Below are 13,406 nucleotides of genomic sequence, written 5' to 3'. Positions count from 1 at the left end.
TAGTTTGATATTTGTATATATTGCAAAAGGATCACCAATTGACAGTCCAGTTACTGTTGTATTTTTTTCTTCCGATGAGAATTTTCAAGATCCACTCTCCTGGCCGCTTTCTACATACAGCTTCTTTTTTTTTTTTTTTTTTTTTAATTTTTTTTTCAACGTTTATTTATTTTTTGGGGGACAGAGAGAGACAGAGCATGAACGGGGGAGGGGCAGAGAGAGAGGGAGACACAGAATCAGAAACAGGCTCCAGGCTCTGAGCCATCAGCCCAGAGCCCGACGCGGGGCTCGAACTCACGGACCCCGAGATCGTGACCTGGCTGAAGTCGGCCGCTTAACCGACTGCGCCACCCAGGCGCCCCCATACAGCTTCTTAAATACTTAAAGTAAGAGTAGTGTTTTTTGTCCCGGAGGCTGAAAATGCCACAGAAATATTTTTTACAATACCTAATGTGAATTTCAAATAATACTTTCAGTATTAAGCATTTATTTTCAAAGCACTCTTTAAATACATAAGAAAGATTTTCTTTCGCTGGAAACTACATAAGAAATACTAATTCAGTGTTTACTGTATTTAGAGCACTATTCTAAACTAAGAGATAAATACTAAAGAAATAAGACAGTACTTGTTTTTTGACATAAAAGAAACAAAGAGCTCACAGATTAAATGCTCACAAATGTGAGAGGAGGTATAGGGTCCTGAGGTGAGAGACTGTGCCCTGAAGCAAGACTGGCTAGATTGAAATCCTGGCTCTGATGTTACCATTGTGCAACCTCACGCGAGTAACTTAATTTTGCTCTGCCTCAGTTTCATCATCTGTAAAATGGGATTAATAAAAATTAAAGTAATGATCGTATTTGCTGTAATTATTGTGTATACCAACAATTTATAATTAATAACCCACCTCCTTGGGCTGTCCTGAGGGTAAATAATGAATTAACATACATTCAGAGCACTGAGAACACTTTTGAAAACAGAGTAAGCTCTCTGAGATCATGCTTATTGTAATGGGCCTGGTGCTTTCAGACTACATTGTTCTATTCATTCATTCATTCATTCATTCATTAATTCATTCATCCATTCATTTTCATTTTACAAGAGGGAGAGAGTGCCTGAGGGAGGGACAGAGAGAGAGAGAATCCCAAGCAGGCTCCGCGCTGTCGGCCCAGACCCCGATGCAGGGCCTCGGACTCATGGACTGTGAGAGATTCTGACCTGAGCCGAAATCACAAGTCAGATGTTTAACTGACTAAGCCACCCAGAAGCCCCTGAATTATTCCTTTAATCTAGACATCCATCATCTCTAGTTGGAGAGGCCAAACATTTATAAGAGAAGAACTAGAAAGAACTGGAATACAAGAATAGGTACTGAGAGTCTGTGGCATTAAGATGTTACCCTGGAAGAGAACGCAGGATGCATTTCAAGAAGATGGTGAGGATAGAGGAGAACGGAGTTTGGCCGCAAAGGATAAGTAAAGCGGGTGAAAACTAAGTCTTTGGGTAGGTAGATGAAGAGAGAAAATATGGCAAAAACAAAGATGCTTAGGTTTTTTTAGAACTGGAAATCCCTTAACACATTCAGGATGATGTAAAATAACTAAGGACAGAAAGCATGAAGCTTCTGGTTAAAATTCTAAAGCTGGCTGCAGATAGGGCCAGTGAGAACATGTAAAATTATGACTTCCGGCCCATTATTTCTTTTGCTACACCAAAACGAGGTAGAAGCAGGTCATATGGTCGTTTTGTTGTTCATTTCCCCAAAAGTGAATTAAAATAATTTTTTTAGAGGGCTCCAGTTAAAAACAACTAGGATAAAAGAAGAACAAGAAATCCTGCGCATTTAGTGGTAATTCTCTTCCTGGGACACACAAATGTGCTTTGTATATACATTTTCCCCACAAGGATGGCAGGATTTCCCTTGTTTTAATTTAAATCGCTGCATGTTTTCATTGAGGTGACGTGCACCTCTTATAGTCACTTTACTCCTATAATTTGACAATTTACGTCTCTCACCCTAAAATCATAGTGAGTCCTTCTGCTTCTTCATACATTCTACTTCCTTTAAATAGACTGATGGGAAAGTAAAAAAAAATGCTTTTGTAGTTGGTGGATTTATTATCCATGCTTGACAGTTATTATACCTATAGTCTGCTTCTCTTAAATTCGAAAGTTGTTGATTGATTGACTTTTGAGAAGAATGGCCAGGAAGGTGAAAGTATTTAAAAACTTCATGATATGTCTTCAGGAGTTGGATTTTGAAATTTATGAAAACTATAGGTTAATGGTGTTTTTAAAAGACAGGCAGGGGGCACCTGGGTGGCGCAGTCGGTTAAGCGTCTGACTTCAGCCAGGTCACGATCTCGCGGTCCGTGAGTTCGAGCCCCGCGTTGGGCTCTGGGCTGATGGCTCAGAGCCTGGAGCCTGTTTCCGATTCTGTGTCTCCCTCTCGCTCTCTGCCCCTCCCCCGTTCATGCTCTGTCTCTCTCTGTCCCAAAAATAAATAAACGTTGGAAAAAAAAATTTTTTTTAAAAAGACAGGCAGAACTTTGCTCTAGAAACCCTTTTGGCTTTCTAATAGCTTCTTGGTTCATTTTCTCAATGTTTATCGGGATGAGTTCAACAGTTTCTCATATTTTCTTGTCTCAGGTTGCTGAAAAAGAGGGAGAGAGCCTCAAGTGTCCCCACTATGATAGGTCCTTCCAGAGGCAGAATTGTCCCAACATAACCAAGTTCCCAATCTTTACCTTGGGGCAGGAGCTCCGAAGTCTTCCTAAGAGCCCCTCTCTCAGTAGTCCTATTCAGCACATACTTGTCCCAAACCTACTTTTGAAGAAAACTTGGCCTTTTTCAAAGGTGAAAAGGTTATAGAGTTCCCCTACTCTTTCAAACCATTTCTTCACGTTTTGTGTTTGCAAACCTGCCACTTGAATTTCTGTTAATGTTTGAAAAGCTGGACTGGATAGAGAGGTCAGAGGCCTCCTTATTGCCAAACTGCTCTAAGCTGTCTGTTTGGAACCTGATATCCAATGCGCAAAATGGAAAAGTGAGTCTAAACGTGTCATCAGATGGCAGGCCCATACACTGTTGTGAATGCTGGTGTTCATCAGGCTGGGTTATCAAGGTCTGAGGCAGTAGGATTGTGGCGGAGACTGTGGAATCAGACTGCCTGGGTTCAAATCCCAGCTCTGCCACTATTTTCAGTTCCAGTTGCTATGTAACGACCACTCCAAAGACAATCTCTTTTTATGGTCCGCTCTCCTGATTCTGAGCACGGACTAGATTTAGTTAGGTTTTCTAAGTCTCTCATGCAGTGTGGTCAATCAGTGAGTGAGGCTGGAGTCATCTCAAAGGCTCAGTAACTCACATATCTGACTGCAGGCTGGGTTCTCAGCTGGCACCATCAGCTGGAGCACCTACACATGACCTTCCATGTACTCCAGGCTTCCTCTTAGCATGGCAGCTGGGTTCCCAGGGTGAGTGTTCCAATAAAGGTCCAGGTGAAAACTGTAGCTCCTTTTATGATCTAAAATCAGATCACATAGCATCACTTCTGCTGTGTTCTTTTCATTAGAATCAAGTCACTAAGTACAGCCCACATTCAAGAGGAAGGCAATTACACTCTTCAATGGGAAGGGTGCCCAAGAATCTGACAACGTGCCTTCAAACCATCCTTGCCACTTATTAGTCGGAAGACCTCTCTGGTTTTGGCTTTCCCAGTCAGTAAAAGAACAATGAGAGTAACTTATCTCAGGATTTTGTGAAGATTAAACAAGAACAGAACAGTACCTGGTATTCAATACGCCTTAACTTAAGACCACTGTCATGCAGATCTGAATTGATGCGGATAGGGTCGTCAATGATGATATAGCTCCAAGCAGACAGAGTCTGGGCAACTGCCACCTTTCCAAAATCTATTGGTGACATTTGACAAATCCCAGTGCCTGTGTTCTTATGGCTCTGGGAACAGAGTTACTATATATGGTCTGAATTCTTTGGTTCACCTCATTTTAGTGACAGTTTCCAGATATAGGTCAGTCCATTTAAACCTGGCCCCATTTATGGCAATTTATTTCGTTATAGGATAAAGTAGTTAGAATCATGAGTAATAATTACTGTGCCTATATTGCTTTTCACACCTTAGCCAAGTAATCCTCACCTCACCCAGTGAGTAAGGTTGGAGGAGCACCCTTCCTTCCTCCAGGATGAGGAAACCAGGACCTCGGTTAAGTGGCTTGTTCTACATTCCACAAAGAGGCAAGAGGCGGGCTGGAGTGAGAAGCTGGAGGTCCTGACTCTCTGGCCCCTCCAACATGCCTAAATAATATGTAGACTGATACCCCATCACTGGTCATTACCCAATGGCAGTTAATATGCTATTTTCAGATATACAGGTATTTGAAATTCCTTTTAAACTATCTTTCATTTTTTTGTAGCAGAGAACTGGCCAGTGTCTACTTAGCATAATGTGAGATATTACAAATCTTGTAAGTAAAAGCATACTTGGCTACTCGATACACCTTTTTTCCCGTTTCGGTCAAATTAATCCTTTCTGATATTCTTGGGTATCCGAACTTTTTTATCTAGGGCAGAAGGAACTGTTGAGAACACTCCCAGTCTTTGCTGGCATGTGCTCCCAGGCTGGCTCCTAGGCGTCATCCCTCCTGCCCCAGTTATTACATTTCTAGTTTGATGTTAGTGAATTCAGGAGTAAAAAAAAGGTACAAGGGCCGTGCTCTCCGTGGGCGCTGGGCGGGGACGCCTCCCTTTCCCTCTCCTCTCCTCCCCTCCCGGCCCTATCTAGGCTTGCCCTCGGGTGCGGAGGCTGCCGCTCGCGCTCACTGGGGGGCGCTGTGCAGCCGGCACCGGGCGGCCGGAGGTGAGTCGGCTCGGAGGCGGCGGCTCCCGGTCCTGCAGGCGCGCGGAGGGGCGAATCCCAGGCGGCGAGGTCGCCGCCCCCGCCCCTCGGCCAGCCCCTCCGTCTGCCGGGGAGAGGGGAGTGGCCGCACGCCTCCCGCCGCAGCCCTGCTCTCCGCAGCCGCCGAGTTCTCTGCAGTCGGGCGCGCACCGGAGCCCAGTCTCGGCGCGTGGAGGCGGTGCGGGAGCGCGGGGCGCGCCAAGGGTCGGCAGCCGCGGGACAGCGTCCGCCCAGCAGCCTCCGCCGAGCAGCCGCCGCGGGAGCCCCGCAGCCTCTCAGTGGGCCCGCGCCCCGGAGCGCGAAGAGGACCAGGAGGCGGAGTGGCGCCCGGCGAGGTAGCGCGAGCGCTTTCCCCTTCTCCCTTGCCCTGCCCGCTCGCTCCAGCCGCGGCCCGCCAGGGGCGGTAGAGGGGGCGCCCCGCGCCTTTGTGCCCGAGGTCCCGGTGGCCCCGCCGCAGCCCGCGGGGCACGGGTCAGAGGGGGCTGCGGGGCTCTCGTCCCGGCGTGGCCGCGCTGCGGCGAGAACTCGCGCGTGCTGTAGGTCGCGCCCGGTGGTCGTGACTCCGCAGTCGTTTCGGGGGCGGGTGGGAGAGCAGGCTTGTGAACTAAGTTGCTCTTACTTTGCCCTATTCTCCTAGCACTGTGGGCAAAGTGGAATCCAGATCTTCCCCGTTCTCACCCACACCCCTCCATTTCCCTGGCCCACAGCTGTTTCCTGGCCCCCTGGTTCTTTGGAAGTGGCCTCCTCCGGGAAGGAAAACGGAGGGAGAACAATGGGGCGTCCTGGGGTGTGGGGTTCAGGTGCGGCGTGCCCCGGCGGCGGCGGCAGGGGAGAAGGGGGTCCAGGACCCGATGGGGCGTCCCGCGCGTGCAGCTGCGCCTCGCTCCTTTGTTCCGCCGCAGCGGAGGGGGCTGCCCTGGGTCTCGTTTCCTGCCCGGGATGGGATTGATTCACGGTCGTTGAGAGGGAAGGGGAGGGAGCGGGGCCGGAATGAAAACCAGATTAGGTACGGGAGCCCTGGAGGGTGCTAGCGGGGGCCGGGAGGAGGGTTGGGGAGGCGTTGATGAGAGTGCCCTGGAGAGTGGATTGCAAACACACAACATTTTGTCTAGGGGCCGTGTGGGTTTCTGAAGCTTCTTTGTAATGCTTTGTTCAGGCTGTGGCCCGAGCGTTTATTGCCTCAACAAGTTGTGCACTTCCTTGAGTTCTAGGCGCTCCCGGTGTTAGTTTGCTGAAATCAAATCTTAGTTACAGTGGAGGAGGACTTTTTTTGTTATGGATCAGGGTATTTGTGTGTATGTGTGTGCCTCTGGATCTGTGTGTGTGTGTGTAGCCAGTGGATATTGGCTTGAATGGGTATGAGGCAAACTTTATAGAATTGATTTTGACATAAAATAATTTTCTCCATTGTAATATAGTATATAACAATTTTCCAGGAAAGTTTGAGGGGAAACCACTATAAAATTAGACATTGCTAAATAAATGAATCAGATTATGTAACACTTGAGTTGAAAAACCCTTTTGCAGGCTTTCCCAGAAAACACACCCCACACACCAGTGTTTGGATTTTGAGTTGAAAAGCCACTGCTTCTGTGCTTTCACTCTCCCCATGTGGGCCACCTGGAATAAGAAAAAGAACTCTTACCATTATGGTGAATGGGAATTTTTTTTTTTAGGGGGGAGGTAGAATTAAATGTAATATGTTGGCTATTTGTTGAGTGACCCTTTTCTAGATTGGAATCAAGAAACCCAGGAGGAAACAAGGTTGACCTGCTGAGGGAGCCAGGGGGCATTGAATGATGAATGTTGTTTGAATGGGGTATTCCAAGCAAACCTGTTTTGGGAGGAGGCTGACTTTTCCAGGCGTTCATGGTTTGTGTCTATGGGACAGTAGTGGAAGGATCCCAAAGTGGGACTGAAGGTTAGAGTTACCGTGGTGATAATTTAGGAGACATTCAGGTATAGTAGTCTGGCTGTAGGCAGGGCCAGGAATGTAGTCTGGCTGCAGGCAGGGGCAGCAGATGACCCAGTGCTGTGTCTTTGACAGCTCTGAGGACCCGCTGTGAAACCACCCCATTGGGCATTCATGTTAGGACAACCAAGTTTGAAAGCCTCTTAACCTTAGCATGGGAATTAGGAGCTTACTCCAGGGGGAAAATATGTTTCCTGCCCACTAAGTGGTAATGGAAAAGAGCTGTGCAAGCTGCTGCTGAGGGTTTGTCTTTTTCGTGGGGGGATGTGGTCACATTTTCAGGCCGGGCTGAGAAGCAGTGGGACTTGTCCTCAGGAGCCATTATGATGTGAAGCTGAAGTGGGATGTAGTCCAACCATCAAGCTGTTTGTTGTTATAACTAACACATTGCCTGGCAAAACATTGTGCCACAGGCAGCAAACAGAGGGAACAGAGGGAGACTCCTTCCTTATTGTTGTGTTGCCATTTTGGACTCTTCATGTGTGCTGTGAATAACTCTGTAAAATGTAGCGCCGTTGGATTCCTCCCAAGTACTCCTTGGGATATACATTAACAACAAGCAAAGCATGAGACTGTGTTAACTGTTGCTGGGGACACGGGGTGCGGGTAGGGGGTTTCTCTTCCATAGCTTGCCTCTGGCCAAGGGCTCTCCCCGTGGAGCTCCTGTTGTGCGTTGAGGCTGACTACTGGCTGCACCCCCTTCATGGGATGGGATGAATCATCACTTTGTCAAGCCTGGCGTTAAAGACTGACTCTCCGTGGTTGCCGCACAGTTATGCAAAGCAAGGAGGAGCTGTGGATGTCAGTGGGGAAGGAGTGGGGGTGGGAGTGGTTTGGCTAACAAGGGATCTTCAGAGTGTTAAGATCCATGTTTTTAACATTTGTCCTTCTTTTTGGTGAGACTCTCCTCGCCTCCCCTTCCCTTCCACTGTTTTCAGTAGCTGGATATTTGGATTTTAATTAAATAGCCCAAGAGTAATTGTCACTATCCTTTAGTAAGTGTTTACCATGTGTGACGGGTTTTGCATACGTAACTACGAATCCTTAGAGCTTGATGAAGTGGGTGTTATATCCATTTTACAGTTGAAATGAGGCCTAGGGAATTTAGTAGCTTGGTCTCTTACACCCTACTTGTGTAGGTAACTAGTAAGTGGTGGACGGGGAATTTGAACCCTGATCTCTGATTCCAAGGTCCCTAGTCTTTTATGTAGACGCTGTATGGTATGATATCTGTTAATAATAGGAATAACAACAGTTTGATCATTTGATTCGCCTTTTGCAAAATTCGTATCACTTTCCCGTATATTATCGTAACTGATCCTTTGAGGAACCTCTGTGAGATAGGTTTGGAAGGCACAGTTAGTGACATCACAACCCTTAAAACTGTGTTGTTAAAAAGCTTTATGCTGTGTGATGGCCTGTGTGACTGAGCTTTAAGTGAAGGAGACTTTATTTTTAAAAAGTTAGGCTGCCAACACTTAAAAATACTATTCTTTTTTGGAGACCTTTAAAAGTGGTGGAATAGAATAGATCTTACATAGTGTTTAAGCATTTTATATTTATTGAAATCCATTTTAACTCCTTTTATCTTACAGCCTTTTCATAGAACAGCACCCTTTGGAGACCCAGTGCCAGAGTGTCTTTTTAGAAGAGAAATAAGGAGGGAAGGAATGTGATTATGAAGAGGAAGTGGGGCATCAGAATTGGAAACATACGCAGCAGCAGGCCGTACATTTTCCCAGCACATGCTTTGGGTCCTGGCAGGCGCCTTTTACAGAAGACATCCTTCCTTAGGGAAGTGTCGAGGGCCCTTTTTTTTTACAATACCTCTGAGATCATCACGTGTCTGTGCTCATGGGAACACATGTTGCACGGGACTTCTGTGCTCATCCTTCCCCACAGGGGAAGCGAACGAGCTTAGTTGTCCGTGTGAGAAGGGAATGGAAGCTGTCTCCAGTCCTTGGGGTGGAATGGAGAGCGGTCGTGGGGAGGAGGCACCTGTCCTTGACCTGGCAGTGACCACCCGGTGTAGGAGCGGAATGGATTTTAACACTTGGCATCATCGTTTGTTTATGGCTTTCTCAGAATGCTCCTGGGCGAATGGGAAAGTCAATATTGGTTTTGTTTCTAAGACAAGACTGTGAAGACTGTAAGTTCTACTTACGTGTGTAATTGTTTCAAGCTAGGACCTCATTTGGGGTCTTCAGGGAGTATGGTGCAGGTGCGGTAACTTTTGTCTCCTCCTCTTCGCCAGCTATTTGGAGGGAGCCAGACACGAGGTCTGCTGAGCTCTACTGGGGAGCACCTTCCAACTTAGCAGCTGAGCAGGGTGAGGGATGCGTAGCAGCGTCTCGCCCCTGTCACCTTTCCTGGGTTTCTCTTCAGTTGTCAGTGCCTTCTTCATCCGTTCGTATTTTATTAAGCATAATGATGGGAGGCCATGCATTAAAAAGCAATAAAGGAAATCCATTGTGCCTCAAAGGACACACAGCAGGGCGGGTCACTGTGCCCAGAGTGGATGTTGGTGACACGAAGAAAGTGACTGTGACAGCTGTGGTGACCAGGGCCACGCCAACACTTGCTGCCAAGACAAAAGCTGAAAACAAAAGCAAAAGAGTGAGGGGGACCCCGAGCACAGTGCCCGCTCCTTCTTTGTCGGAGGTTTCATTTCCTCCAGCCTTTGATGGTGCACAAGGGCCCGGGGTCTCTGAACACCTGCCCCTGAAGGTTGGATTGGCTGGGATGTTAGGAAGCAGCATCCTGGAGGAGAGCCCGGGGGATCCTTCTGTGGATCCTGAGGATGTCTAAAGTGCCCTTCCATGGGGGAAGGTGCCGACCTGTGTGGATGGCCCTGGTGTATGGTAGGACCTTGGTGCTTCCTGCTTTCTTTCCTTCACACCTGCCAGTGTCCTGTCCTCCTCCTGTGTTCAGCCTGGCTGGCGATTCAGTCCCGTTGAGGCTGTTCACAGACTTCGGCTGTATTTGCCTTGTGGACAAGAAATGCCAGGTCCCCAAAGAATGAAGCATTCATATTTTATATGACGGTCATTGCTCTTGTCGGTGAAGTGTTGGGTGCTTTCTTTGTGTCAGGCCTCATGCTGGGTACTCTCTACAGCTGGTTTTGTTGAATCCCCCTTGCTCTCCTTCAGTAGGAGATATTTGTGGATGAGGGAACTGAGTAAGCCCAGGAACTGTGTGCTTTCCAGAACAACATGCTGCCTCCTGGTGCAGTGTTCTTTGAAGCTTTGGGCCACTTTTTTTTTCTTTTAAGTTTATTTATTTACTTCGAGAGAGTGTGAGAGAGTGGGGGAGGGGCAGAGAGAGAGAGAGAGAGAGAGAGAGAGAGAGAATCTCAAGCAGGCTCTACACCGCCAGTGTGGAGCCAGATGCAGGGCTCAAACTCACGAACCAAGAGACTGTGACCTGAGCTGAAATGTCGTCTGACGCTTAACCTCCTGAGCCACCCAGGCATCCTGAGTTGGGCCACTTGTAAGGAGTATATTTTAAGGAGTTGGAGGGAGGGCCTGCCCTTGACAGTCCCTCCCCGCTGCCTTCCTTGCTTCCTTTGTCAGCTGGAGTCAGGGTTCCCGTGGGTGTCCTTGGCCAGTCCAGAGCTGGGCAGTTTGGTTGAAATGCTTCTCAGTTTCTCCTTCTTTTCTTGGCCTCATGCTTGGCTCTCCCATCGTGCCTCAGTCTCCCCCAGATGAGGGTGACTTGGGGAACAGGATTTAGCCTGCTGGTAAAGACCCGTTCCTTGCCTGGGCTCTTTCTTACTCTCTCCTGGCACTTCTTTATCTGCAGGAATGAGATGGCCATCTGGAGCTTTGCAGGGGCCTTGTCTGGTCTCTGGTCTCTAGTCTGTCCGAAGGCAGACGGTGTGCTGCTGGTTATCCAGTTGGAGGTCAGGGCCCGACGTGTGTGAGTGGAATGGTGTGAGAATCGCTGTGGAGCTGGGGCTGAGGGACCAAGACTTCGGACCAGGTGGGGAAAAAGAGGGTTGGTGTAGAATTTATATTCTTCCAAGATAGGCAGTTTTAGAGGTTGAAGTCTGGAGAAAAGTGAAAATTGACATTCTTTCTTTTCTTATCAGATAAACAACACCGAGCTTCTAAAAATACCAGGTGCCTGGCTTTCCCTGATAGCTTGAGAGGCCAAGAGGAAACCAGGTCTGTGCCTTCCAGGGACTTTCCCACTGGTCCTGGGTGGACCCAGGAAGCTTGGAAATGCACAGGTGTCTTCATTTTGCTGTGTTAAAAATGAAAATACAATTCAAAATTGTACCTTATGTATTTTTAAACCTGTTAAAGAGAAAAGAGAGGAATTCGACATCCTTAAAGAGGTTTTCAAAAATTGAATGGAAAAGACGATGGAACAGGTTGTTAACTACTGAGTTTCGTGAACGGGGTGTTCATGTCATTTCCCTGCTGATTTTCACTGGCTGCCCGAAAGTAGTTTTTGTACACTTCAATCAAAACAAACAGCAACAACAACTCTTGGTTTTTTCAAAAACTTTTCAGCCTTGATGGAAAAATCCCTGCTAGCCTGCTTGCATTTTCCATCCTACCTTCCTTCTTTCTTCTCCCTGAATGCTGCTTCCTTTTAAGTTCTTTGTTATTAGACCCTACAGTGCTACTTGCGGTTCTTAGCTGATCTTTTTTTTCCCCTTGAAAGTACTTCAGAAGGATCATCATGATTTCATTCATTTTAGAATCCCAGGCTAAATGCTTTTAGGAAAAGCTTAATTTAAAAAAATTTTTTTTAAAGTCTATTTATTTTTGAGAGAGAGAGAGTGAGTGTGTGGCACCCAAGCAGAGGAGGGGCAGAGAGAGAGGGAGACAGAGAATCCAAAGGAGGCTCCATCCAGGCTCTGAGCTGTCAGCACAGATCCCGATGTGAGGCTCGAACCCATGAACTGTGAGATCATGAACTGAGCCGAAGTTGCACGCTTAACCAACTGAGACACCCAGGCACCCCAGGAAAAGCTTAATTTTTATGAACCCTGGGCTTAGGTCAGTCTGCATGGCTAGTGTTTTGTAGGCACTCTGCTTAACAGTTGTAATAGGCTGACCGCAGTTTTGATCTACCCCTGATGTGGTGAGCCATCTAGGAAGAAGTTCTCATTTGCCTGAAATCTTCAGGGTGTGGAGAGGTATTCATAAAAACATATGAATTGTCACATTGGGTGAGATTCAGGCTTCTGCTTTGTGCAGCAGCAGAATATAAGTTAACACAGTATTCTGTGACATCGGGGCAGGGGGCTGGAGTTAGATTTCATTGCTTTGTAGGTTTCATGGATAACTTTAAATATCTCTAATTGCATGATCTCTTAAAAACTTCTCATTCATATATTTAAATTCATATATTCAGATTCTTGAATTGTTTATTTTTGTTCTATCTTCTATACATTTCACATCTTCAAAGGACCTTGATAGTATTGGTATTTTGACTCTCAAGTGCCCAATTTTTGGAATAGTAGAGTATTAAAGTTGAAAGAGCCTAAAGGTCACTGCTGTAACCCCTTCATTGTATCTGAGACCTGCTTAGGTTCATGAAGTTGACCTGGGACAGATCTGGGAACTTGACCGTAGTCTTCTTTGCTTTTCTTTTCTCACTGCTCCCCCCCCCCCTCCCCACGCCAAGAGTGAGCATGTGGGAGAGGGGCAGAGAGAGAGAGGGAGAGAGAATCCCAAGCAGGCTCTGCATTGTCAGTGCAGAGCCCTAGGTAGGGCTCGAACTCATGAACCGTGAGGTCATGACGTGAGCTGAAGTCAGATGCTTAATGACTGAGCCACCCAGGTGCTCCTTGACTGTAGTCTTTTAACTTCTTGCTCAGTTTTCCTTCTAGGGGAATATTTCACTATCTCCCCAAGTCCATCTAAATTCAAGCTCAGTACCCAGTACCTAATAGTTGATCCTCTTTTGACTTGGCTGTTTGTGCTGATAGGATTCCCATCATCATCTGGACTTGGGATTCCAGAAGCATTCCCTACTTCTCCCCTTTCTGTGACCCATCCATTCAGTTGTTTTATTTGGTTGATTATTGCCTTTAATTTCCAAGTCCTTAAGCCTCTGCTCTGGCTCAGGCCTCTGAAATGCTGGGTTAGTAGAATGTAGCAATTACCAAAGTGGGTTGTTCCATAAAAAGTTAGGTTGAAAAAAAAAATCCCATAAAGTGAGTAGATGTGTACTTCAGAAAGGGTTCCTTGGAGAAGTAGGTGTTGGTTCAATAACATTTTAAATAGGTTTCTTTGCAGAAAGACTTGTTATGGCCTTTCACTTGTGGTTGTGGACTATGACTATCCAAGAGAGATACAGTATGCACATGTCCCCATTGTGTGACCACTGAACCCCTTCTGGCAGGGGTCATTATTTGACAACACTGCTATAGTTACTTCACAGTACCATTTCTAGAGCCGTTACCAGCTGACTTTGTAGGAGAATGTGTATTCGTTTGATGTGAGCCACACTTGGTTCACTCTCAGATGTGTCTTAAGCTTTTTGACCTCATTATTCTCCTG

General features: G+C 46.8%; 1 protein-coding gene across 3 annotated transcripts in view; it reads left to right on the top strand.

The window, feature by feature from the left end:
- The first annotated feature begins 4,896 nt into the window (after window positions 1–4,896).
- MYO1B (myosin IB) overlaps window positions 4,897–13,406 on the top strand; it is a 190,916-nt gene continuing 182,406 nt past the window's right edge. For 2 of the 3 annotated variants that reach the window (XM_047870438.1, XM_047870437.1), the window contains exon 1: window positions 5,124–5,251. The gene's annotated coding sequence lies outside the window, so the exon portion shown is untranslated. Of the gene's footprint in view, window positions 5,252–13,406 lie in introns of all 3 variants that reach the window. The other variant, XM_047870439.1, reaches the window with a different exon arrangement.

Source organism: Prionailurus viverrinus, chromosome C1 (assembly GCF_022837055.1).
Source record: "Prionailurus viverrinus isolate Anna chromosome C1, UM_Priviv_1.0, whole genome shotgun sequence".
In the NCBI taxonomy this organism is placed as follows: Eukaryota; Metazoa; Chordata; class Mammalia; order Carnivora; family Felidae; genus Prionailurus; species Prionailurus viverrinus.
This window is presented reverse-complemented; position numbering and strand designations above follow the sequence as displayed.